We start from the raw sequence: 13,686 nt of genomic DNA, 5'->3' as shown, positions 1-13,686 counted from the left end.
AGCATATGAACATATGTTTGCTCTGAATAACAGAAAATTTCCGTTACTTTGTATATCTTTCCGTTACTTAAATGATGGGACTTTAATGGTGTTTACCTTAATGGACTGGTTTCAGTGTACAGATGTGAGTCTAGTTCGTTATCGATCGGTCGTCGATATAACTGGCTTGATAACGTCGCACAGATTCATTCGTTTATCCTTACTTGGCAAGTGTAGAATAAGCTTTAGTTTAGTTTTGAGTAGTGTTGTACTTTCTACAACGGCGCGTGGTCTGAAGGGTTAAGTTACCAGACGACGGAAGATGATCTGGGATAGAACTGTGTTTTCAAGATCCTGACTATCAATCGGCGCAGACTGGTGGCCAATTATTTTTAGTTCTATCTTGATCAGATCATCTGTGATATAATCCTTACCAGTTGCTTCGCTGATTTTGGGCTAGTGAATGGCATTCTCAACTTCCCTTTGCGTTATAGTTGGATCATTTCCGTATTCTACTCATGGGACTGTTATGGTCTTCATGTTTTCTTACCCCACATTAAAATTATGCTGGCTGTGTTGAAATATAGGTTGTCGGCTTGAGCCCTACGCTTGAGCCACTGTTATGCTGGCTACGAAAGCATTGCATTGGTTGCATTGGTGGTATAGGGATGCCAATTCCTTGATTCTACTGCACTGGTGTAGTTAATTCTCCCGGTTGCTTTGGTCTTCCGTACCGAGGCCGACGTTCTCCACGCTCTCCTGGTAGAACTAGCTTATTTCTTGAGAAGGGCACAGCAGTTCTGTTTTCCCGAACTCTTCCCTTACCAGTCGGCGGTATTTTCTTCAGGAAGAAGAGGGTCTGCACTCTGCTAGTTTCGCTCCCGTTGGTATCGTTTCACATTCTATCATATGGACCCTACTAACTCCAAAAAAATTCAATAAAATTTATGGAAATGTTAATCATCAAAGCGACATCAGAACATTCTGAAAATTTAATCTCGTGACAGCCGAGTTCCTTCACCCGTGTGTCCGTCCGCCCCGTCGTCGTTCATATTCCCAAATATTTATGCAGCCAAGCGGAGAACCGAACCAACATCATCCATCGGAAAAATAATCTATCGAACACGGACACGAACATTTTTCGAATGTTTGCTCGCATAATTCCCCTTTTCCGCTCATTGCTGCGCACCGAACTCCAACCAGCCAGTGTTGGAACTTTGCGAGCATTGCTGGCGTCCAGAGATGCAGACGCAAAACGAGCTTACGGTTCGATAACTTATCACGAACTCATTTGTTATACACTCAGCGAAAAAAACTAGCGAAATTCATCGAAATACCTTATGAAAATTTGCTATAACTAATTCTTATGGATGACATGGGAATACCTTATGAAAATTGATCGTGCTTGCTATGCAGATTTCATAAGATAGACTTATGAAAAGAACAAAAAAATCTTAAAATGATGCAGACTGGATTCGATCCATGGACGTCGAGAACACCGAGTCCATGTTTTATCCACACGGCTACCGACGCTTGAGAATTCTATGTTGCTAAACATGAATAAAAGCCAAGCTGTGAGACGATTTTACATCATAGAGTGACCTTATGAAATTCATCCGAATCATTATGAATTATTTGAAGGCCGTTTCATAAGTTGGGCCTTATGAAAATCTTAAGGTTATTTCGCTGAGTGTAGGTGATAAACGATGGAAGATGATCGAGGATAGCACCTTCTAGGCGCGATTCAGAATAGTGATCACTCTGAAGTTTTCACAATTTGTAGATGGCGCATCCGGCCGTGCACATCTCTACTCGCGGCACGAAGCACTTCGGAGTTGAGTTGAGTTTCAACCTCCGTTTTTCTTGAGAATGGTGCAACAGATTCATTTCCTCACACTTCGTTTCTTCTCCCAAAAAAGTAGGCCTACTGCCTCCGTTACCGCTTGTAACGTTCCACATTCTGTCTAGACCCATGCTGCAGCATCACTGCGTTTTCTACTCCAAAATCTTTTTGCACTTCTCGTCAACCAAATCGATCCGTCGATTCCGTTCCACGTGCCCGACGGTACTTTCGCTTATGTCTTTTATGGCTGAATCAACTGTACTCCAGCAGTTCTCAAGAGAGCCTCGTGGTGCTCGCGCTCGTCCGGCAGGGCTGCTTCGAGATTCTGCGCATATGCTGAAGGACATCCGGTTGCTTCAGTCGTCCTTGGTTGTATCAAACCGGTCATCGTTGATAATGGAGAGTTTTGGATGATGTTCAATCATCACCGGGTAGGTAGTGGCCAGAATAGATGATATGTTCTGCTGACGTATATGATGTCGCCGTTCATTAAAAAGAACGTGATCGATTTAGGTACAACGATAAGGGAAGTTGTGCTGGATGAAGGTGCTACGACTGGCACTCATCCACAATAGACTCGCAGAACGATGGTGTTTTAATGTATGGGCTTTTCACTAGCAAATTGCTTCACACAATGTGAAATTTTCCATCACTGGAGAACACTGACGACGACGGCAACGTGACAACCAAGGCTCATCTTTCCACCGTTGTCGGCCGCCAGTTGCAGTCCGGACAATAATAAGGAATTCTCGTTTTGGTGCGGCGGCGGAGTATGTTTACACTTTTCAATATTTATTTTTCGTCATTCCCCGTTCGGTACTTTTTTTCCACCATCAGTTCCCTGGCCAAATGGTTCGGTGGTGTGGTGAATGCACTTTTTCGTGTGAGGAAGAAAAAATATTGCTATCGACATTATTCGTTCGTTGCATGCAATCATATACTTTTCCAGCCCGGCAGGGACATTTGGACCCGGGTATATTTGTATATTTGTGTTTTTCTTTCGATGCGACTTAAAAAGCCAAACAACTGAATAAACATTTTCCTGGATGGAGTTACAGTGCGACTTTTTATGGACTCGGTGGAGAGTCGTTGTCTTTCTTTTTTGTCATAAATAAAATATAAGGTACAAACTCGCTAGCAACTATAACGGACGGACCAGCGAGGGCACACTGGGCAAGCACAATCTCTACTATTTGTGAGTACCTAGATAGTGTGGTCAACGATATGAATTACTTCGCGTTACTTTCAAGACCAACTCTGTCGTAATAGTTTCCATCTCCCAGGATGTACTTTATTTTTGACGCATTCTCATTCACCATCTGTCCGACCTTTGGTGTTTCGCGTTTCAGGCGGCCACCATTACAAATGTTCTGGCGATAATATTCATGTTGCTTGCAAAGCAGATAAATTGGCCGGATTTTGTGAAAATTGTACCCCGCCTGCCCAGTCCCCGACTTGTCGCATTGCGGCTCACCAGCTGACAAAAGAGAAAGGCCGACAACTGACAGATTTCGTCGCCTCTAATAACATGGCTATACGTAGCACCTACTTCCAGCACAACCTCAATTATCGTTACACCTGGATATCCAAAAAAATCTCCATGATTAACAACGTACGGTATAATCTGGAGCCAATGAAGCAGCGGGATGTCGTCACTGCATACTCACAGAATCTCGAAGCAGTGCGGCTGGACGAGCAAGATCACAATGAAGCCTCTTTCAAGGACTGCTGCAGTACGATAAAAGCCCATGGAACGATTGGTGCGGTGCGACGATGAGTTTAGAGAGACTTTGGTAAGGAAGAACGCAGCGAGGGCGATCATGCTGAAGCATGAGATTTGGTAGAACGAGGAACAATATAAAAGAACGTGTAAACTGCAGACCCGTCTCTGCTGGACATTATCGCCAGAACATTTGGAATGGTGGCTGAGCTGTAGACCCGCCTTACTGACGGCTGACAACAACGTGAGCCGTGAAATTTGGAGGCGTACATCAGCGGCTCCAGAAGAAACTGCGGTCGAAAAAGATTCACCCACGCACCAAATGCACCATGTTCAAAACTCCAATAAGACCGGTGGTCGTCTACGGACACGAGACATGGACCATGCTCGAGGAGGACCTGCAAGCACTCGGAGTTTTTGAGCGATGCGTGCTAAGGACGATCTTCGGCGGCGTGCAGGACAACGGTGTATGGCGGAGAAGGATGAACTACGAGCTCGCTGCACTTAACGACGAACCCAGCACCCAGAAGGTGGCCAAAGCCTGAAGAATACGGTGGGCAGGGCATGTTGTAAGAATGCCGGACAACAACCCTGCCAAGCTGGTGTTTGCATCTGATCCGGTTGGCACAAGATGGCGTGGAGCGCAGAGAGCACGATGGGCGGACCAGGTGAAGCATGACCTGGCGAGCTTTGGGTGCGACCGAGGATGGAGAGCGGCAGCCACAAACCGATTATTGTGATTATGTCTTGTCTTAAATGTGGTGTTGAACAAATAAATGTAAACCTGCCTATTATTACGCACACGTAACTCGTTAAAACTTACCAAGGCTGAGTCGTGTTCGGCAGCTACAGGGACTGTGACAGCCGCCAGTGAGATGAAAAGAGGGATGGCCAGAGGTATTTCAAAGGATTTTTTAGGGGAGGGAGGTCAGAAGCGTTTCTAGGCACTTCAGGCCGTTTAGAGGCGTTTCAGAAGATTTCAGAAGGCTTTTAGGGGGCTTCATATGCTCTCAGGTGAACTTCACGGGAGTTTCAGAGGCGTTCCAAAGCGTTTCAAGGTTTCAGATAGGTTTTGTGGTGCTTCAAAAACCCTCAGGTGAGCTTCACGGAGGTTTCATGGGAATTTCAAAGGTATTTCGAAGCATTTCAAGGTGTTTCAATGCGTTTCAGGGCGTTTCATGGCATTTCAGGAGCTATCAGGGTGCTTTTAGTGGGTCGCAGGTGAATTTGCCATGAGTTTTGATGGGGGGGGGGGGGGGGGGCGGGTTAGGAGGAGTTTCAAAACGTTTCAAAGCGTTTCAAGACGTTTCGGGGCGTTTCAGGGCGTTTCGGGACGTTTCTGAAGGTTTAAGGGGGGCCTAAGGGGGCTTAAGGGGGCTTCAAAGCTCGCAGGTGAATTTCACGGATGTTTCATTGAGGGTTTCATAGGCGTTTCAAAGCGTTTCAATGCGTTTCAGGGCGTTTTAGGGCATTTCAGAAGGTTTCCGATGAATTTGTGGGGACTTAGGAGGCTCGCTGATGAATTTCACGGAGGTGTCATGAGGGTTTCAGAGGCGCTTCAAATCTTTCCAATGCGTTTCAATGCTTTTCACAGGGGTTTCAGGAGGCTTCAGAGGATCTCAGGTAAATTTCACGGAGGTTTTATAGGGACTTAAGAGGCATTTCAAAGCATTCCAAGGCGTTTCAATGCGTTTCAGGGCATTTGAGGGCGTTTCAGGAGGTTTCATAGGAGTTTTAGGGGGCTTCAGAGTCTCTCAGGCTTGCTCTCAGGTGAATTTCACGGAGGTTCTAAAGGAGTTTTGGAGGCATTTCAAAGCGTTTCAAGGCATTTTAATGAATTGGTGAATTTCACGGAGGTTTCAGGGGGTTTCAGAGGCGTTTCAATGCGTTTCAGAGCATTCAGAAGGTTTCACAGGGGTTTTAGGGGGCTTCAGACGCTCTCAGGTGAATTTCACGGAAATTTTATATGCTTCAACTCAGTGGACCTGGTAGGATGGTTAGAACACTTGACTACCACGCCGAGCACCTGGAATCGAATCCCGCTTCCGACTAACTCACAAAAACGTGAGTTCTTGCTTCGGAAGGGAAGTTGAGCGTGGGTCCCGAGATGAACAAGCCTAGAGCTAAAAATCACTTTAATACTGATAAAAAAGAAGCGTTTCAAAGCGTTTCAAGGCGTTTCATTGCGTTTAAATGCGTTTCAGAGCGTTTCAGAGCATTTTAAGAGGTTTCATATGGGTTTAAGGGGGGCTTCAGTTGCTCTCAGGTGAATTTTACGGAAGTTTATAAGGGTTTAAGAGGCGTTTCCAAGCGTTTCAATGTGTTTCATGGTGTTTTCACGCGTTTCAGGGTGTTTCAGAGGCTTGCAGTTGAATTTATCGTAGGTTTCATAGGGGTTTCAGAGGCGTTTCAAAGCGCTTCAAAGCGTTTCAAGGCATTTCAGGAGGTTTCACAGCGGTTTTAGGGGACTTCAGAGGCTCTCAGGTGACTTTCACGCAGATTTTAAAGGGGTTTCAGAGGCGTTGCAAAGCGTTTTAATGCATTTCAGGGCATTCCAGGAGGTTTTTTTCTGTGAGTTTAAGGGGGCTTAAGAGGCTCGCAGGTAAATTTCCCTTTTATCCCTCGTAGATTCGATGACATATACTCAAGGGAGTTCTTGGAGACCCTTAAAGATTCTTCAAACTCAAAACTTGATAGATCATAGTTACCTGAGGTTGTGTGAGTATGAACCATAGTCGTAAATCTCTTAGACAACCAAATACGTTAGTAGATCCGATGACCTATAGGCCACTGCATTGTTTTGATTTTACATGGGATTTTGACGTTTCTTGGCCTTGTTGTTTACAAAATTTCTGTAAGAGTGAAAGAGAAGGAGAGAATTTCATGCAGTGCCCTATACTCAAGAAAGCTCTTGGAGATCCTCAAACTAACAAAGAACTCACAATTTGACAGCACATAGTTGCATAAGGCTATGCAAGCATAAATTTCATTCATAATACTCCAATAGATCACTGATTACGCCTGTAGATCAGATAACCTAACTCTAGGAAATTCTCGGATATGCTATACAATCACAGAACCCACCACTTGATAGAACATAGATGCCTGGGGCTGTGTGAGTATAAACCTCATTCTCAATGCTTCTAGATACAACTAGTAGCCCTCGTAGATTCGATTACCTATTCTCAAGGGAGTTCTTGGAGAACCTTAAAGAATCATTGGTAAATCGATGACCCATACGCATGGAAGTTCTTGGAAACGTGCTCTGGAGAGTGATTCATTCTCCCGCGGCAATTTGGCATTGCACAATCAGCAATCTCGCTGGTACCTTCACCAATACGGATGCACAGTGGTGTTTCCATCCACCTTCCACACCGCATCTGGGAGGGATCTTGGGAACGCATGGTCCGATCGATGAATGGCGCGCTGGCATCACTGTCTACCGGGGTCAAGCCGGAAGAAGAGACCCTTCGTACGCTTCTGGTGGAAGCGGAATCCATCGTAAACTCGAGGTCGCTGACGTATCTCCCAAACGACTCTGAGGAGCAGGAAGCCCTAACACCGAACTGTTTCCTAATGTTGAGCACTAGCGACGACAACCATCCGGCCAGAACTAAGTGGTTCAAGAACTACAAACCCGTTCACGTCGGAGATCTGGTGGTTGTTGTAGAAGATAGAATCTGGAATGGCTGACTCAGAGGCCGTTCGTTTGGCTGAGGGAGAAGCGCACTTGTTGTAGATTGTACGTAGTAGTGAGTGAGGAAAACGCAATAATGGAATGCATATTTCCCATGCTTGCTAAACCCCATTAGACCCATCAAACATGTGTGCCCAAATATCGCTTTTGAGGTGCACATGGGGTACAGGAAAACCCCTTCTATAATATGTTACAGATTTATACAACTTTCTGTTATCCATAAAACCCACCCCAGGAATAACTTTTCATCATTCTATTCACACAGTGCAAAGAAACTCTAGAATCTCCTAACGTTGTTGTCTGTTTTCTTTCATCTTTTCTACAGCTCTGCAACTGAACTGAAAGGAAACTATTCATAAATTTGAGCATCCAGGATGCTCCATCGGCCCCCTTCCCACAATCAAGCTGCAGCGCTGAAGAAGTGGAAGGAAGATACCTTTCGTCTCTAGATCCGGACCCAGGTCTTCCTTCATCACCAACCACGCACCACAGCAAAAAGCAAGCACAATAGCTCACCGAGCGAATATAATCGTTCTACAGTGAGTCGGACAAAAAGCATCATCCCTCCAGCAGGTCTCGGATTTCGCATAAATTCAGCCAGAACGTTGTCGAATGGCAAACCTTTGAGCTGTGCTTTGAGGGAGCCGGGGTGCACCCTGACATCGAGAGCGCTCGGCCGACTGACTATCTTCTTGTCTCGGGTTGTGCCTTTCTCCGCCTATAGCTAGAAGAGATATAGGTAGGTGCGCTACGCAAAGAGACAAGATGAATAGCTCCATGACGGGCGCTGAAGAGGGACGAAACTTATTTATTCTTCAAATATAATATTTGAACAAGTTCGCTCTTTTCCCAAAGTGCAAAATGTGTGTCTTGTGTGCTGGAAGAGGAGAAGAGGAAGCCGGCTCCATTGGAACCCGGCCGGCATGAAAAAGTGCTCGGATGAATGGTTTCTTTCAGTTTCGAGAAGACGTCGGCGGTGGTGGCGATGGTGCGACGACTCAAACTCAACAAGACGCTTTTGAAGCGCTGAAGTCTCTGGGGCCGTCGTCATCGTCTTCCCGAAAAACTCCAAAGCAGGACTGAAGCGCACGCAGACGAACAACGTCGTCTTTTGAATTAATTATCGTTTTATTTATCTTCCTTTCCACGGCTGCGCTGCGGCGGTGGTGCACACTGCGCGGCCTTCCCTTGAAGTGGAGTTGAGAGATTTTTGCGAGAATTTAATTTAATTTCAGCGATTAAGAGGGCTCCAGCAGAAGTAATGCTTGGATGCGAGAGAACCCGAGCAGGTGGAAAGCACTACGGAGTTTCAAACTAGACTGTGCCAAAGGCTTACCACCTAAATAAAGTATTTGTATTATTCCGAACTGAATGCTTTATGAACTTCATCGGTCCTCGTATAAGTTCGTCAATGCGATCTTCAACGCGCGTGACGCCTGTTTCAACCCGTAGATTGAATTGTTCAGTCGGCAGACCAAGTCATCTCCAGTCTTGAAACCTTCTGGAAGAACCAGCATAATAATTCTTCGCTCAGCCGTTCAGAAAATCGATACGGAAGTCCATTTGATGGATAAACATGCTTTTCTTATTGGCCAGCGCAAGTACAGCTCCAGTGTGTCAAGCTTGGCCACAGCGGAGTAGGTTTCACTGCACGCCGCGGAAGATCGTCCTTAGCACGCGTCGTTCGAAAACTCCGAGTGCTTGCAGGTCCTCCTGTCCGCTTCTGGTTGTATCGTTCCACGTTCTGTCGGGTCCCTTGCTGCAGCATCACCGCCCGCATTGGATTACTCCCCGTTAAACCGATTCCGTTCCACGTACCTGATGGTGCTCTCGGCTGCGTCGTTGATGGCTGCTCTCACTGTACTCCAGCAGTCCTCTAGAGGGGCCTCATCGAGATCACCCTCGTCTGGCAATGCGGCCACGAGATTCTACGCGTATGCGAAGGCGACATCCGGTTGTATCAGTCGCTCTAGGTTGTACCGTTGCGGTCGCCGATACCGTACATTGTTGATGACGGAGAGTTTTGGGCGCAGTTTGACCATCACCAGATAGTGGTCGGAGTCGATGTTGGCGCCACGATAGGTCCTGACGTCGATAATGTCGGAGAAGTGCCGTCCGTCAATCTGAACGTAGTCGTTTTGAGATTCCGTCTTCGGTGGTGATATTCAGGTGTAACGATAAGGGAGGCTGTGTTGGAAAAAGCTACTACGTATGGCCATGTTTTCAGAGTCGTAGGCCGTTTTCGTTCGTCTGCTGGTGGGCGCTGAGCTTAGTGGGGGGGGGGAGGGGTGGGGGGGTAGGGGTAAGACGGACATGCTTTGGAAACATTCTATTTTGACAGTGTAAGCAATGAGATAATTAAAATTTTAACTCCATACTATTTACTTCAACTAAGGAACTTTACAGTCTGCAAACCGATTTTGCAATAAAATTTGATTTTCCATGACTTTTGAGATATTTAAAAAGTGATCTCCAAATGTATGTTTTTCAACAGTGTGGGTAAGACGGACCGGTAGGGTGGGTAAGATGGACACGTTTGGAAAATTAGCTAATAAGCCATTAATTGTGTTAATTGATGTTCATGGCCGTTTATATTCGGTAGATCAATCATAATAGAATCTAAATTTGGCTTTGAATCTCTTAGAGAAACGTGTTTTTGCAAATTAAAGTCCATTTTGTAAATTGGAAACATCCATACACTGGTAAACGCCTAACAGTATGCAATGCTCTGGTAATTTTCGAAGTGCAAACTGTTCCAACAACAAAAATTCAAATATAATGATTTTTTAAACAAAAAATTAATATAAAATGCTTTACACGGCTTCCACAACCATTTTTGTACTCCATAGATTTCAATCTGTGAACAATGTGTGGGTTTTAATGTGTTTCTCATGGCACTATCAAAGTAGCCCTAACACTGTCCGTCTTACCCACCCTCAAGGCGGACCGTCTTACCCCCACGCAACGCAAAATATTTATTCCACCATCGTTATCCATAAGCCATGAAATTTACCTGAATTTCGTTTTGTGTAGGACGGAACAGTTTAAAACAACTGGGAAACTCAAAATAATATGGGAAAACTCAGCAATTTAATGTTAAAAAAGCTTATTTATTGCCGCCTCAAAATTAGATCCCATCACAAAAGCGTGTAGCCAGCTAAATCATTGTTTATTTTTTGCACTTTTGACATATGTATTCTCTCATAGAGTGGTTTAATAATCATCAACTGATAAGAAGATAGAGTTAATCGTAAAAGAAAACCAAATTTCAGCTCTTAAGTGACAGAACTAGTCAGTGGTCCGTCTTACCCACCCGGTCCGTCTTACCCCCACCCCCCCTACCAATCGTCGGTCTGAATTCCTCTTCCTGGCCTACCTGAGCGTTTAAATCTCCTATGATGATCTTGACGTCGTGGCTTGGGCAGCGATCGTACTCGCGTTCCAGCTGCGCGTAAAATGCGTCCTTGTCATCATCAGTGCTTCCGGAGTGTGAGCTCATTTCATTTATTTAGTTAACATCAAATTCATTAAAATACTGAATCAACAATTTGCCGCCATAATACTCGATTTGCAGCTGCAGCTCTCCAACGTCGGTCACGCCCAACACTCGCCAGATCACGCTCCACCTGGTCCGCCCATCGTGCTCTCTGCGCTCCACGCCTTCTTGTACCAACCGGATGGTTAGCAAACACCAACTTTGCAGGGTTGTTGTCCGGCATTCTTGCAACATGCCCTGCTCACCGTATCCTTCCGGCTTTGGCCTCTTTCTGGATGCTGGGTTCGCCGTAAAGTGCAGCGAGCTCGTGGTTCATCCTTCTCCGCCACACATCGTTCTCCTGCACGCCGGCAAAGATCGTCCTTAGTACCTGTCGCACGAAAACTCCGAGTGCTTGCAGGTCCTCCTCGAGCATCGTCCATGTCTCGTGTCCGTAGAGAACCACCGGTCTTATTAACGTCTTGTACATGGTACATTTGGTGCGGGGGTGAATCTTTTTTGACCGCAGTTTCTTCTGGAGCCCATAGTAGGCACGACTTCCACTGATGATGCGCCTTCGTATTTCACGGCTCACGTTATTGTCAGCCGTTAGCAAGGAACCGAGGTAGACGAATTCTTCTGCTACCTCGAAAGTATCCCCGTCTATCGTAACATTGCTGGCAAGGCTTGTCCTGTCTCGCTCAGTCCCATCTACCAGCATGTACTTTGTTTTAGCCGCATTCACCACCAGTCCGACCTTTGCTGCTTCACGTTTCAGGCGGGTGTACTGTTCTGCCACCGTTCCAAATGTCCTAGCAATAATATCCATGCCATCCGCAAAACATACAAATTGGCTGGATTTCGTGAAGATCGTACCCCGGCTGTTGAGCCCGGCTCGTCGCATAACACCTTCCAGGGCGATGTTGAATAGTAGGCATGAGAGTCCATCACCTTGTCGCAGTCCCCGTCGAGATTCGAATGAACTGGATAGTTCCCCCGAAACCTTCACGCAGTTTTGTACACCGTCCATCGTTGCTTTAATTAGTCTAGTCAGCTTCCCAGGAAAGCCGTTTTCGTCCATGATTCTTCATATCTCTGCGCGGTCGATACTGTCATATACCGCTTTGAAGTCGATGAACAAGTGATGCGTTGGGACGTGGTATTCACGGCATTTCTGGAGGATTTGCCGTACGGTGAAGATCTGGTCCGTTGTCGACCGGCCGTCGATGAAGCCGGCTTGATAACTTCCCACGAACTCAATTGTTTTAGGTGCCAGACGACGGAAGATGATCTGGGATAGCACTTTGTAGGCAGCATTCAAAATAGTGATCGTCCTGAAGTTCTCACATTACAAATGGTCGCCTTTCTTGTGAATGGGGCAGATTACCCCTTCCTTTCACTCCTCCGGTAGCTGTTCGGTTTCCCAGATCCTGACTATCAGCCGGTGCAAACAGGTGGCCGATATTTATGGGCCCATCTGGATGAGTTCAGCTGCGCTACCATCCTTACCAGCTGCTTTATTGGTTTTGAGCTTACCAATGGCATCCTTAACTTCCCTCAGCGTGGGAGTTGGTTCCCTTCCGTCCTCCGCTGCACTGACGTCGTCGTTTCCTCCGTTGCCGTGATCTCCCGTGCCCACGTTCTCCACGCCATTCAGATGCTGATCGAAGTGCTGCTTCCACCTTTCGATCACCTCACGTCCGTCCGTCAAGAGGCCTCCGTCTTTATCCCTGCATATTTCGGCTCGCGGCACGAAGCTGTTGCGAGATGCGTTGTGCTTCTGGTAGCATTCCGTGTTTCTTGGGAACGGCACAGCATTTTTATTTCTTCGCACTCTGCTTCTTCCAGGAAGCGCTTTTTTTCTCTCGAAAGAGGAGAGTCTGCTGTTTCCGCTTCTGTTTGTAACGTTCCACGTTCTGTCGAGTCCCTTGCTGCAGCATCACTGCCCGCACTGCATTCTTCTCCTTCAAAACCGTTCTGCACTCTTCGTTGAACTATTCGTTGCGTCGATTCCGTTCCACGTACCTGATGGTGCTCTCGGCTGCGTCGTTGATGATGATGCAAGCGTAGCCGAGAAACATTTCTTTGCGTCCAGCTTCTTTCAAAGCTCCTTCGGGACGTGGACGTAGATGGGACAAACAAACGTTCGCAGCTTACAGACGTTTCTTTCTCTCCCAGAGCTCGAACGGTATGATGTTCGACGCAATCGCATTCGATGGACTTCAGAATTTATCCACTCCAGAGTCGGTCAGTATCGAACGGATCTTCTCTACAAGGATTAGGTTCAGCCGCTCGCTCACCTCGTTCTGCTTCGTCGCCACGCTGCATCCAAAAACGATCAAACTGTTTACTCTGATACTCTCCACTGTTGTCGCATCGCAAACGACTTGTCTTCCGGCCAAACTAAGCCGTCACTAACGCTTCGTACTGTTCAAAATACTCTAACACGTCTTCCTTGTTCACGGAGGCAAAACCCAAGAATCCCTTTTTTCGAAAAACAGCTGGTTGAATAATCAAATTCAACCTTTTGAGACATTCCGGTCAAGACAAACTGATGCCCGTCTTGGCGAGAAATCAATCTTTTAGCTATCGACTTTTTATGTGTTGTATTTAATAATAATTTTAACTAGTCGTCTTAATATCGACCCCTGAAGAAAGCCCCATCCCAGATCGAAACGTAGGCGAAGACAGCAAAGTAGTCGACGCAAAATTTATTACTAAGAGGCCGAAACCCACGTGGTGATACCAAATTCCAGTCGAACTCATCATCGTTACAGGTGTATCGAGTGTCTATCGAAGATTGAAGATCTGATACATGTACAGCAATCTCACCCAGCAAGGCTCTAACTCAGCTTACACCGCAGAAGTACGTGCCAACACTGGGCCGTCCGGACCTTTCCGAGGACCTCTCCTCCATGCCACGGGTTCGGATTCAACCTAGAAGGCTGCCGCCATCACAGTAACATATAGCA

Source organism: Aedes albopictus, chromosome 1 (assembly GCF_035046485.1).
Source record: "Aedes albopictus strain Foshan chromosome 1, AalbF5, whole genome shotgun sequence".
Classification (NCBI taxonomy): domain Eukaryota; kingdom Metazoa; phylum Arthropoda; class Insecta; order Diptera; family Culicidae; genus Aedes; species Aedes albopictus.
This window is presented reverse-complemented; position numbering follows the sequence as displayed.